This window comes from Calliopsis andreniformis, chromosome 3 (assembly GCF_051401765.1).
Source record: "Calliopsis andreniformis isolate RMS-2024a chromosome 3, iyCalAndr_principal, whole genome shotgun sequence".
NCBI lineage: Eukaryota > Metazoa > Arthropoda > Insecta > Hymenoptera > Andrenidae > Calliopsis > Calliopsis andreniformis.
This window is the reverse complement of record NC_135064.1, coordinates 22,680,415-22,692,327: the sequence shown is the minus strand read 5'-3', so window position 1 is coordinate 22,692,327 and position 11,913 is coordinate 22,680,415. Positions and strand designations below refer to the sequence as shown.

The following is an 11,913-nucleotide window of genomic DNA, read 5'->3' as shown; positions in this document are numbered from 1 at the left end:
TTTCCAACTCTCCAAATACCTATTCAAATTTTTAAATATAACATTTACCCACCTTTAACAAAACTAAACACTCCAACAACTCTATCAAACTCCTAGTACCCCAGAAAATACCTGAATACACCACCACAAACAATACCATTCATTAACCATCATAATCAAACCAACGACACAACTCTACCCGAACAACATTGTCTAAACGACAACCAGCTGAACGCTCAGAGCCTATATAATTCACGATTTCTCGCATCCCATTACAAGTGAATCGTCTCGCGTGAGCCGTCTTCAGTTTATTACATAATAATGACACGCATCAGATGGTCCCTCAACGCAGATCCGCTTATGCATTTGGATCGATGTCAAGAACGAACAACACGGTTAAGAAATAACTACGCAAGGCGAGACAGTCGTCAGAATATGCATCCTGTTTCACAGCCGTCAATCTGCCGCGCCAATTACACTGTTGCATGATTCGATGCATCGGATCGTAATCTAAAGAGAAATCAATATGAGTTTCGTGCTTGCCAAAAGGGAAGAACCACTTCGATATCTTTCTTTTCGGTGGTCGCGTATTAAGAGGAGCGTGGGTGCTGGTCCGCCAAAGGGAACCGACGACGACGAAGGAATCGCTAAAGCCCTCAAAGAGGCAGAGATGGTTGAAGGGGTTGGAAGAGGGAGGGTGACTATACGAGAGACATTTTGCACAGAGAGGAAAGATACACATCAATAAAGACGGCAAGAAAGGGAGAAGAATCGCCTTCGATCTCCCTTTGCCTTCGCCATCTTTCTTCCCCCTCTGCTACCTTTGGCCTGGTTCTTGAACTACTGAGGAAAGCCTCTGTCCTCTTCGATTTTGACGAGCTTCTGAGGGACGATAGTCTGAGGACCTCTGATGGGGTCTGTGAAATATTTGGATTGACGATCATTTTGGAGAGACAGTGGGGCTTCGAGTAACAGGCATACCATGAGGTTTATATCTAAAACACCTTTCTGATCGTTAATGTTATTATTTCAAGAGAAGTATTATTAAATCAGAGTTCAAGTTTTAGTCGATACTTAACAGCACTATTATGAACATTATATTGAGGTATGGTTTCTTTGAATAAAAGAGATTGTAGATAATAGGGATCTTGTTAATTGAGGTTCTAGCGCGTTAATGATTTGATGGTTGAGGGAGCCAAGAAGGCGGATTGGAGCTCCTGTCAGCTCCATTATATTCGTTGCTTTTTCGCGCTAATTCCATGTAGGAAGATAATTATTAAAAAACAATTTCTCATGGGCGACAGAATTTCAACCTTTGACCTTTAACACGATGGCAGTTCGATTGGCGCTTTTCATTTACATGTACCTCGTTGACAAGTATCTATGATCATAGTACAGTTTAATTCTTCGAGGCTTTGAAATTATTTAGTACTATTCTCTGAGATGTCCAGAGAAAACACTAGTAGGTGATATTACTCTAGTGTTCTTTTAGTATTCTCTAAAGTTTATTAAATAGGGACACTAGCAATTTTGCTCTAGTAAATAAATTACCTCTCCATAAATCAAGCATAAGGAATAACAAAGTGAGACTTCGAGGAGCTCCAAAAAGTTCTCTCCTAAGGGAAACAGTACTTAACAAAGAACCAGACTTGTATCGTGTCCACTCCAAGTCATCCTTTCGACGCACAAATTTCAGGTTGCGTGTATCAACACCGAAAACAATATAAACGCAACTCGTTCCTTGAAGGGCGAGCTTCTGTCAATAAATAGCAAAGGGGAAGAAGAGGATTTACTGTTATAGAGTAGCCGAAAACTCGAGCAAACCCACCGAACAAATTACAGAGAGAAAATAAACGGATTCCAAACTGTTTCGTTGCTTTCTAATTGGTTATAACTGTTCCCCCAATTAGTATCGTGTCAATTAACATTTTAGTATCCCCGAGGAACCACGATCCCACACTTGTCTTCGTACCAGCCTTGTAATCGATTTCCTGTAGCACGGCACAGGTGATTCCTGACGCGCTACCCTTTCAATTCTTCCCTCTTCTTTCCGGGTCGCGTAAGCTTTTGCAGAATCGACGAGATATTTTCAAAGAGAAACGCGATGGCGGAAGAAGGGGGTGAGCCCGTCGCCTCGAGGACCCAGTGAAAAATATTCGCCCTCGGCGTGCTGTATGTACCCTGGAAAATGGAATTTCATCGTGTCCCACTGCGTTGATTTAGGACAAGGGGGGCTAGAGTACGATGGTTCCTTAAACAGGAAGATTCGGGGAAGTTGACAGTCGGGGGAAGGTTGGGGCTCTCTTCCTGCACGGACAGGAGATTGTTTTGCAATCTCAGCTCTTCTGGGAACGTGTGATTGTTCGAGCGGACAACAGTGTTTGAGATGGACTTGTGTATGATAGTATTTTCTTTGGCGTAAGAAATTACTGATTGAGAAAGGAGGATGTCGAAGGAAGAATTGGGAGGTTTCACGATTTATTAGTGACTTCATGAATGTTAATATTTTTTGGATTAGGATATTACTCCAGTTTTTAATCACAGGAGCAAAGACTTCTAGTTTAGTTCACGTTAGTTAGGTCACCTCTGTTGAAATAATTTAATATTATTTTACTTATGTGAAACTGTTAGTTTCATCTGAAGTATATGTAGAATGAATGATTTGGTTAGTAGTTGAGAAGTAAAGACGGATGTCAGATTATTTTCTAAGATTCTGTAGTGGTTTTTCAGTGGAACCTTGACTGTTCTAGAAAGAGGAGTTGAAGATGCGTGTTACTGTCAAGGTAACTTCCATCGAATCCCTTAATCTTCTACCTTCTAAACAGAACTCACATAGAACTCGACCTCTACCTCGATACTAGCACCCACCTTTCCCCCCTTTTCCACAAGCCTAGAGATCCCCCTCGCCCAAGCCTCCAGTCTCCAATAATAATCCCAAGCTCCTACCTCTCCAACTCTATCAGCTCTCTCTCCACATATCTACATACACTCAAGTCCTGCAAATGTCATCACCAATTCCCAGAACAAGAACCCAACTTAACAATCTCCTCTCCCAAGTCTCCAACATACCTCCAAACCATTTCAGATCGCGCAGCTCTGCGTCTCCATTAATCGTTACACGTTGAACATAAATATATCCCCCCTGATGCTGTAAAGAGAAAAGACGAGAAGAGAGAAAGAGAGAGAGAGCCACGAGGCGTGCGAGCATGGAGGAGTATGAAATCAGTCAGGTGTACGTGTAGAGTATATAACCCTCATATAATGGGCTCGTAAGACTCGATGGATCCCGGGCTTCCAGCCTCTGGAGCCGATGAGCGTCGATGCGCGCGCGCAACCTCCCAGGAACACCTTTCCTCCGTCCATCCTCATCCTCATCCCCAGCCATGGCGGACCACCCCTGGCCCGCGCCATCGGGTCTACCGCTGACGCTCGGCTGACCAACTGGCTCCCACCGCACAGCTTCCACCTAGCCACGCGTTTCCGGTGCCATGCCACAGTTTTTCCTTCACCGAACCTCCCTGCTCCCAGCCGCTGAACTCGGCGTCGAACTCGTACCCAGACTCGTCCTCAACTATTAACAGCGTTGCACACAATGCCCGAATGACGCATGGTTTAATCAACCGTTACAGAAAGTTTTCTCAGTGACCTGAAACTCCCTGGACTTTCGGCCGGTGTGCTCGGCGAGGGAAGACAGCGGACCCTGTTGCACGATTTTGCTTCAGGGGAGTTTTCATGCGACGATCTCAGTTGTTGCGTATTACTCTAGTGTTTTTTACTGGATGGTTTTAGTCGTAGTAGTCACTGTGCGGCGGACGCGCTGGAATGTTTTAGTGTTTTTGCTTGTGGTGAACTCACGGCTCGGTGCTAGTAGCGAGGCGGAGGAGAATTAGAGAGTTCTTTCTGAGGGAAATTTGTACGGAGCTTATGTGACGGAGTGATTATAATGAGGAGAGCTCACTTCAAACTTTCGATTTTTTGGGGATTAAAATATTCTGATTTTCGTAGACTTCAATATTCAAATAGTCGAATTTTCAAATATTTAAATATTCAAGATTTTCAAATATTCCAATTTTTAAACTCCCCAGTTCTCAATTATTCAAGCATTTAAATATTTATGAAAATTTCTAATATTCATACATTCAAATACTACATATTTTATGCTACTTTCCGCTTAGCAAATCAGCTAATTAGTTGTAAATTCAAAGGTTCCACGCAACGATTTAACACGTCGAATAAAAGCTAACAAGTAAAGCAAGAACTCTGTAGTAGTCTGTGTCGAGTCACCTCGTCAGGTGTAAATTCAACAGTTCCCCATTCCTGGACTTCTAGCTCGCGTGTTTATTGAGAAAAGACAGCGGACCCTGTTGCACGATTTTGTTCCAGGGTTTACGCGCCTGTGGTGTCGCAGAGAAAGGCTCGAGCGTTTCGGTCCATTTTCCTTGCGCTAGAAGTTGCGTCACAGGGTAATGTAGAATTATGCGAATGACGTCTGTTCTGGGGAAACTGTTGCGGCTGTTCGAGGCAACAGCGCACAGGGGATGTTTATCCTGGTCAATGGGTGTTTGGTTTGATTCTGTGCGATGGCTGTCCTTGTTTTCTGTACGATTTCGTTTTTAGCGGCTGCGGGAATCGAGCGAATGATTGGGGTTCCGCTGAGTGTTGAGTTTGAATCGATGATGCGCTATGAGCTATTAGGACGTGGGTTTCATTTCGTTGTTCATTCTGTGTTTATATAAGTTTGCAGTGGTATTAGAGCAGATACAGGTGTATACTATATAAAAAATGTCTTCGAAAATTGTGCAGGGAAATATTATTGAAATATGAAAAGAATAACAGTATTTTTGGAAATTACAGTGATTTAAAAATTCCTAGTAAAACGCTGCATAAAAATTTACCTATTACCACACAGAGTAATTCCATCTGGTTGCAAACGTAACCATTGTACCTATCATCGAATAATTTTATATTTCTTTATTTACACGAGCGAATGCCAAATATTCCCATGTAAATTTTAGGTATTGGTTCCCATGACTCGAAATAAACATGGAAATTCGGTGAATTCGTTTTCGAGATTAAACTACTTGATTCTCGATTTGCATGTTAAGAGACTTTTATCTAAAGATTTCTTCCGGGTGATAACTCGGACTACACGATACAAAATGCTTCAAGTTTGTTCGATATGGGCTCCTATATTCGAGCAGTCTCGGTCGGTCATCGAAATCTCGTGGATCAGTTTTGCGATTTTCGCAATGGTACGTTTGGGAGGAATATCTATCTAATACTCATGAGTGGACGTCATACAATCCTCCTCGACACAAATTACGCGCCATTTTGTGCGAACCAGCTCTGCAAGGTATAGTCAAATCTAAAAGAAAAATAAAATCGTCTGCCTACAAATAATATTCATCGCAGAATTCTATAATATATTTAGTAAAACCATGGCAACGTACGCAGTTAACTACTCGACGGTATCCGATCACGGAGAATTGGAGATAGAATGCACCTTTCACTCAAACTAATACAGGGACTACGCTCATTTACATATCTAAATGGACCTGCAAGTATGTAGTTTGCATTTTAATCCTTAACCGATAAAACGCCTGTTACGTAGGCGAAATGTACGGGGGAAGTATTTACAGGGTGAAATAATCGTTACGTAAATGCCATAGAGTAGGGTCCATTTGACCCCAGTGAACAAAGGATGGAGGGAGCGTACCTTTATCTTGCTAAATGCGTGACTCTATTTGCGTGAGTTGATAGGGGAAGACCTATAACAAAAATCATGCAGAATTAGCTGTAATTTAGAGAATAATCGAATATACATTTGTGGATGCTTATCTGGTAGATTTGTGCTATGACTGCTTCATGGGCTTGGAGGTGAGTAGATGATACGTGAATTTATCTGTATTTAAGGATTTTCATATTTCAAATTAGAAATTTTATCTCAGCTTTAATGTTGGTTAATATCAGCATAGCGAATATTTTTACTTAAAATATGATTATTATAGTTGGTGGAACCCTAAAATTTCAATATTCAAATATTTCAATTTTTCAAATATCTATTCAGTTATTAAAAATTTCAAATTTTTAAATTTTCAAATTTTCAAATTTCAAATTTTTAAATCTTTTGATTGTAGAGTTTTCAAGCTCCTGTATTCTTTAATCCCTTCGTTTCCGTGCTGGAAAATGTTTAACTTTTCAAGTTTCCAGAATATCAGATTTTCATAATTTCACATTATCAGATTTAAAACATTTCAAATTTCCAAACTCTCTAGTTCTCAATTATTTAACTACTCAACTATACAAGTTTTGGTTTGAATGGAGACAGTAATTACCATTAAAAGATACAAACATATATAAATCGACCCTCGTCTGATGATCATTTGAACCCACAATACACACCGGAGTGATCACAAGCACTTTAATGGCGAAATTCAGGTTCCCAGCAAGTGCTTGTGCGGAAATCTAGTAACCATAGGTATCTATTAACCATAATTCCACATTAATCGACGCCTGCGAGCATTCAGCATACATCTCCCACACTCGCCTATATCCATACACGTACACATGCTTCCCATATCCCTCTTAGCACCAAAAACAGAAGAAAACCCATCCAACTCTTCTTCCTCCCAACATAATTAAACTTTCCATATATCTGCTCGCGCATCCAACTAATTTCACGTTCTCAATGAACCCCAAAAGTAGCAACAGACACAGGAGACCTAATCTGCCCTCCATTCTTCGCACGAGAGGCCGTTGCTCCGTCTCTGTTCGGAGATACACACAACGAGGAATGAAATGGGAGAGAAAGAATCGTAATGAGTAACCAGACGAGCAGAACGGTGGATAAGAAATGGAGGCTAGGTAGACAGAATAGTTTCACAGCACCTACAGGCGGGGAGGGTGACTCGGTGGCTGTGGGTGGTTGCTATTGCGGGGTCGATGGCCGAGAAGCAGAGTCGCCCCGTTGAAACAAACCTACCAAACGACAGAGGTTCTCAATTATCCACTCACCCTGACCCTCCCCTTCCCCTCCCTTCTCGAACCTATTTTTCCCCTTTGCGAACTGATTGTCCCCCCGTTCGGTTATTATTTCACGACTGGACAATTCCGCTTTGACAGAGCTGCAATTAAATCGAATTTGTCCGTTACGGTTGCTAATTTCTTCCTGCTGCAAGGTTTAATCAGAGGCCAATCTGTGCTGCCGTGCAGGCCGTTCTGCAAATCGAGTGGTAATTGATTCGATGCGACGCGACGGCGTAGCTCGACGGCCGCGGGTAAAATACCAGGTGTATTTCTATTACGGGAATAAAGGCGTACTTGTACATGTTCGCGTTAGACGTTAATCGATCATTCGATCCTATATTTGGACCGTTTAGATCAATTCCTAAACGCGCCAGTTTTTCTTCCTTTGAAGTTCCAAAGTCATTAGACTGAATGTCGTTAGGCCTTATAGCTTGCCTGCCTGGTGGCCTGTGCTTTCGTTCCAGTCGTTTCGTTGTGCACAGGGATGTATTTGCTGCAGTTTAAGCTGCATTTTTGCTGATACAGGTTATGAATTTTTTTTTTTGACAGGTTTTTGAAGGGTTCGTATAGATTTTTGTGTCAACGATTGTTGGCATAAATAATGTAGGCAGAAGTAGATAAAACAAAGTTTAAACCTTCTTGTATAATTATGGTATTTTTCATCTTGCTTACGTTTCGAACTTCTTTTTCTGTACCATCGTACATAAAATATTTTTCTGTCTCATCCTGAATAATTTTATTTTGAAATATGTAAAGTATTAAATACCTGACAACCCAGTATTCAAATTGATAAAATCGTTCCATTAGCTTTTATTTCAGTACTGATGGAACCAATCGTTATCCCCTTAACCGAGTTATTTCTCGATTGAAAAATAACCTACCCTTCATACCTGGCACATATTTAAAACTGCATTTCGAAGGACACATAAACCATCCCTGAAACAAATATTCCCCATTTCATAATTATAAAACTAAATACCTACAACCAGTTTCCACCTTAAATTCGTAAACCAACAAAAAAATTAAAACAGCTCATTTTCAATACACACTGCACTCCAAATAGACATCTCAAGTGTACTTTGCATCATCATTCACTCACGTGAACCTATAGCTTAATAATGATACCAGTCACTCTATTAAATCTCGATATCAGATTCATGATCACCACTCATCGATCGTCAAAGCATCACTCCCGCGTCTGTCACCTTCGTTACAAGCGTATTCAAAGAAATCGCGACGACTATCGCGGATGCAGCGACAGTCTGGCGAGGAATTTCACGCAAGAAGTCGAAAAGGAGAACCAGGGTCTCTATGGCGCTGGTTAGGTTTAACGCGACAGAGAATACGGGTCAAGTCTTTTTATAGAGGCAAGGGCAATCCCACGATAATGCAGCCCGATTTTCTCCCTTTGGGATTGTCGCCATACAGGGGGTTGGAGGAAGGAGGAGGGGAAGGGTTCACTGAAAACACACAGTTATTTTCTCTATCCGCAATTGCCCCAGCGGGAATCTCACCTTGGGTCGTGCACGCTCGTCTACGTGCATTTTCAGGGTCACGCTTATGGGAACTGATGAGACGTGTCTTCGGTTCGATAAAATAAGAATTTCTCCGCGCCTAGAACGTTGAAGCTTCCTCCTCGCGCGTATAAAAAAGACGAGGTATTTCTTGCTTTTAGTCGGTGATCCTTTGTGACATGCAGCCGTGTTTGATGTCTCGCTGGGGCTTGGTAAAAACGTTTCAGCGAGGAATTTCTTTTGCGGAAGTGCACCTAGAGCGCGTGATTAAAAACAACGACGAGGAGGCTCGTCTTGTACGGTGCAGATACGTCTGATGAAAATGTGACAGAAATGTTATAATAACATGATAGTGTGAGCGAGTACAGGGCTTGCGAATGGATAGAAATTGAATTTCATGAATAGTATGCATAGAAGTTGAGTTGTTGGGGACGAATTAATTCGTCATATTGGAGTTGTGAGTATAGTTCCATTTGACGAGTTTACTCGCTGTGCTCTATTTATATTAATCTGCTTTCGACGAGTTAACTTGTTCGACGTTATTTATGTTAGTCTTCCCTTGACGACTTAACTCGTCAGACGTGAATTTGAAGGTCCCACACGACTAGTTAACTCGTCATGCTCTATTTTCATGAATTTTCAGTCGACAAGGCAACTCCTCACATATAACCTCCAAGCTTCACTCGACGAGTTAATACGTCACACAGGTTCTTGGATATCTCGTACCATCGCGTGATCAACGTCCTTTTCGAATAAAGTGTAAATTCGCTTTGTTTCGATGAATATGCGAATGCAGTCGTGTTTTTTGATAGTGTGAACACGTTATCTGACGGGTCGCATAGGTAGAACCGGAAATGTTTATCGATTTTTTATCCGCTTGTATTTCTGGTATCGGTGAAAAATGCAGAGATAAGCGCGCACATCAATATAAATTTAGACCGTGCACTGTCGAGGGTGCTTTGTAAATATAACACGAAGCCGAGTGTACGCGAATCCCTTTTTTCATTTCGTAAAATAAATCTGGCAGTGCGATAAAACAGTCGTATTTGTATATTTATTTACGGACGGCGTCGATAATTCCGGTACGCTCCTGCATCTGCTGGGATTACCGATGTGTTTGAATTCTGTCAAAAATTCTGGAATCACCCTTGCATATTTAAATGCGATTACTGTGCGATCCGTCATTTACAAAGTTTTCCAACTTATCAGGAATAGCTCACTCGCTATTTACAAGAATTTCCTATTTAAATAACGCTAAATAATACTGATGTTAAAACAGGGATAATATCAGACAAATAGGTAATTATGAAGTTTGTTACTAAAGCAGCAAAAAATGACAGTAAAAATGATTACAAAACCCACTGAATAATAGAAGTTCCATTTTCCCAGATTCTCTTCCATTTTCACTGCATTTTACTTTATTATCTCGTAGCGACAGAAAATTGGTAAAAAGCGCGATAATCTAAATGAATGCAATTTTTCATTTTAAAACCTATTCACTTATCGCCACATTATTCAAACTACATTTTACTTATAAATAGTCATGAATGCATTTCTCTGATTAGGTGCACTAGTTTGTACATATCCTTTAAAAAAAGAATAATACCTCATAATACTGCATAAAATATTTTAAGCATGCCTTCCGTTTTCTGTCTCCTTGCTCCAAATTGATTTACAAAATCACATATCATATACATACGTACCATATAGATACATATATAAAATACTCTAATTACCAAATCAACGCAAAGCCACTTTCAAAATCCCTAAAACCCAAAAAAGAACAATCCCCAGTCGAGGCATTCTTAAACCACCCCAAAATAAAATAATTCGCCCTCCCCGCGAGCACATTCCACAGAAATCCGTAAAAGATCAATAAACGAGTCCATCCTTCACGCGCGTCTTACGGCCGCGAAATCCTTCCTACCCCCCAGTCAGCTCTACACCCATCGGGGTGGTCAGGGGGTAGGCAAGACTCGCACGACGTGCGTGTGTAAATACTGTGGCGGGTACGTCGCAGGCGGGCGCGTACGCTCGGCGAGAACTCGTCGGGCGTTCGGAGGGATCCGTTATTGATCTTCTCTCCTCGCGCGTACGCTCCCTCCCCCTCCGTCGTCTCGTCCCCCGAGGGAAGGAGAAGGCAACATTGACGCCAGCACCGCCCTTGGACCGACCGCTCGCGACGAGAGCTCGCCGCGTAGTGAGGAGCGCTGAGGATCAGCGAGGACCGCTGAGACCACTCTCCCGTCGCGTCGGGGCTCGTCGGCGGTTCGAGGCGCAGCGGTGCGCGGCGCTCGGGCTGACCGGGAAGCGTGGCCAGGCGCCGAGGGGTCCCGAGCGGCGGCGAGGACCGCCGAGCGCCGCCGAGCTCCTCGCGTCGGCCGCGACTCGGCCGAGACTCGGCCGCTCGAAGCCAGTGGCTCAGTGCATGCACAGCGGCCGGCCGGCGTGCATAGTCGGTGACGACGGCGGTTCGCTCCCCGAGTCCTCTTCTCGCCTCCGAGGGGGGAGACAGCCACTTTTTCTCCCCTTTCCACTGTCACGGGCCGTCCCCCCGTCGACGTGAACCGCGCGCGACGGACGAGCCGCCGAGGGGGCCCGCGACGCGCTCGCAGCCTCGTCGCCACCGGGCCTCGGGGCCCGGGGGCCATCCACGCACGCATGGAGCTGCCAGGCTCGGCCCGGTGCGGAACCAGCTACGATATCTGTGCGCGGGCGTTACCCCGTCGTTCTCTCGCGTAACGCGAGCGAGCGTCTCGACCAAGCCCTGCGCCCCTAGAGGTACGAGCACACCTTGTGCCCCCTCTCTGTCTCTCTTTCCTGTATCATGGACAGTTGTCTGCTGGGACAGCCAGGGAGAGCTCGACGAAATTGGGTTACAGGCCAGGAGCGAGTACTGCCGATAGGTCTGGCGGTACGATTCTTATCGGGGAGCGTTACAGTGACACGGTGCGTTTCGAGGGAGGGGGAGTAATAGTGTCTTAATTAGGTGTCGGTAGGTTCGAGGGCTTGAGGGGGATGAGGTTTCATGGATAGTTTGTTGTGGGAGCTTCCTCTGGTTCCTAGTGATATCTGGATGTCTAATCGTTTCGAGATACTGTTGAGGAGACAGTGTTATTATGCATAAGTAGCACGGGAACGTGCTCCCTTTTCTCTCCCCGTCGCTTTCTTTTGAGAGAGCACTCGCGACGCTCGATTATAATTGCTGCTCTGTAAGCTGAAAAAAAGTCTTGCCTGAAAATCGAGGTCGCATGGGGGAACAAAAGGGAGCGGCCTTTGTTCCTTGCCTGGTTTTCATTTCTCTTCCTAGACCCTGAGATTCTTGGTTCCTGGGGGGCTTGGGTGGGGGCTGGCTATCTTATCGGGGACGGTCGACGGGGGTGGATCTCTCTGC

At 43.7% G+C, this 11,913-nt stretch overlaps 1 protein-coding gene across 2 annotated transcripts in view; it reads left to right on the top strand.

Moving 5' to 3' along the window:
* The window catches only part of LOC143188861 (uncharacterized), a 92,635-nt gene that overhangs the window by 16,855 nt on the left and 63,867 nt on the right, over positions 1-11,913 (top strand). Inside the window, exon 1 of one of the 2 annotated variants that reach the window (XM_076393347.1) lies at positions 11,262-11,300. The exons of the other annotated variant lie outside the window; for it this stretch is intronic. The gene's annotated coding sequence lies outside the window, so the exon portion shown is untranslated. Of the gene's footprint in view, positions 1-11,261; positions 11,301-11,913 lie in introns of those variants that run through there. 2 annotated transcript variants of the gene reach the window in all.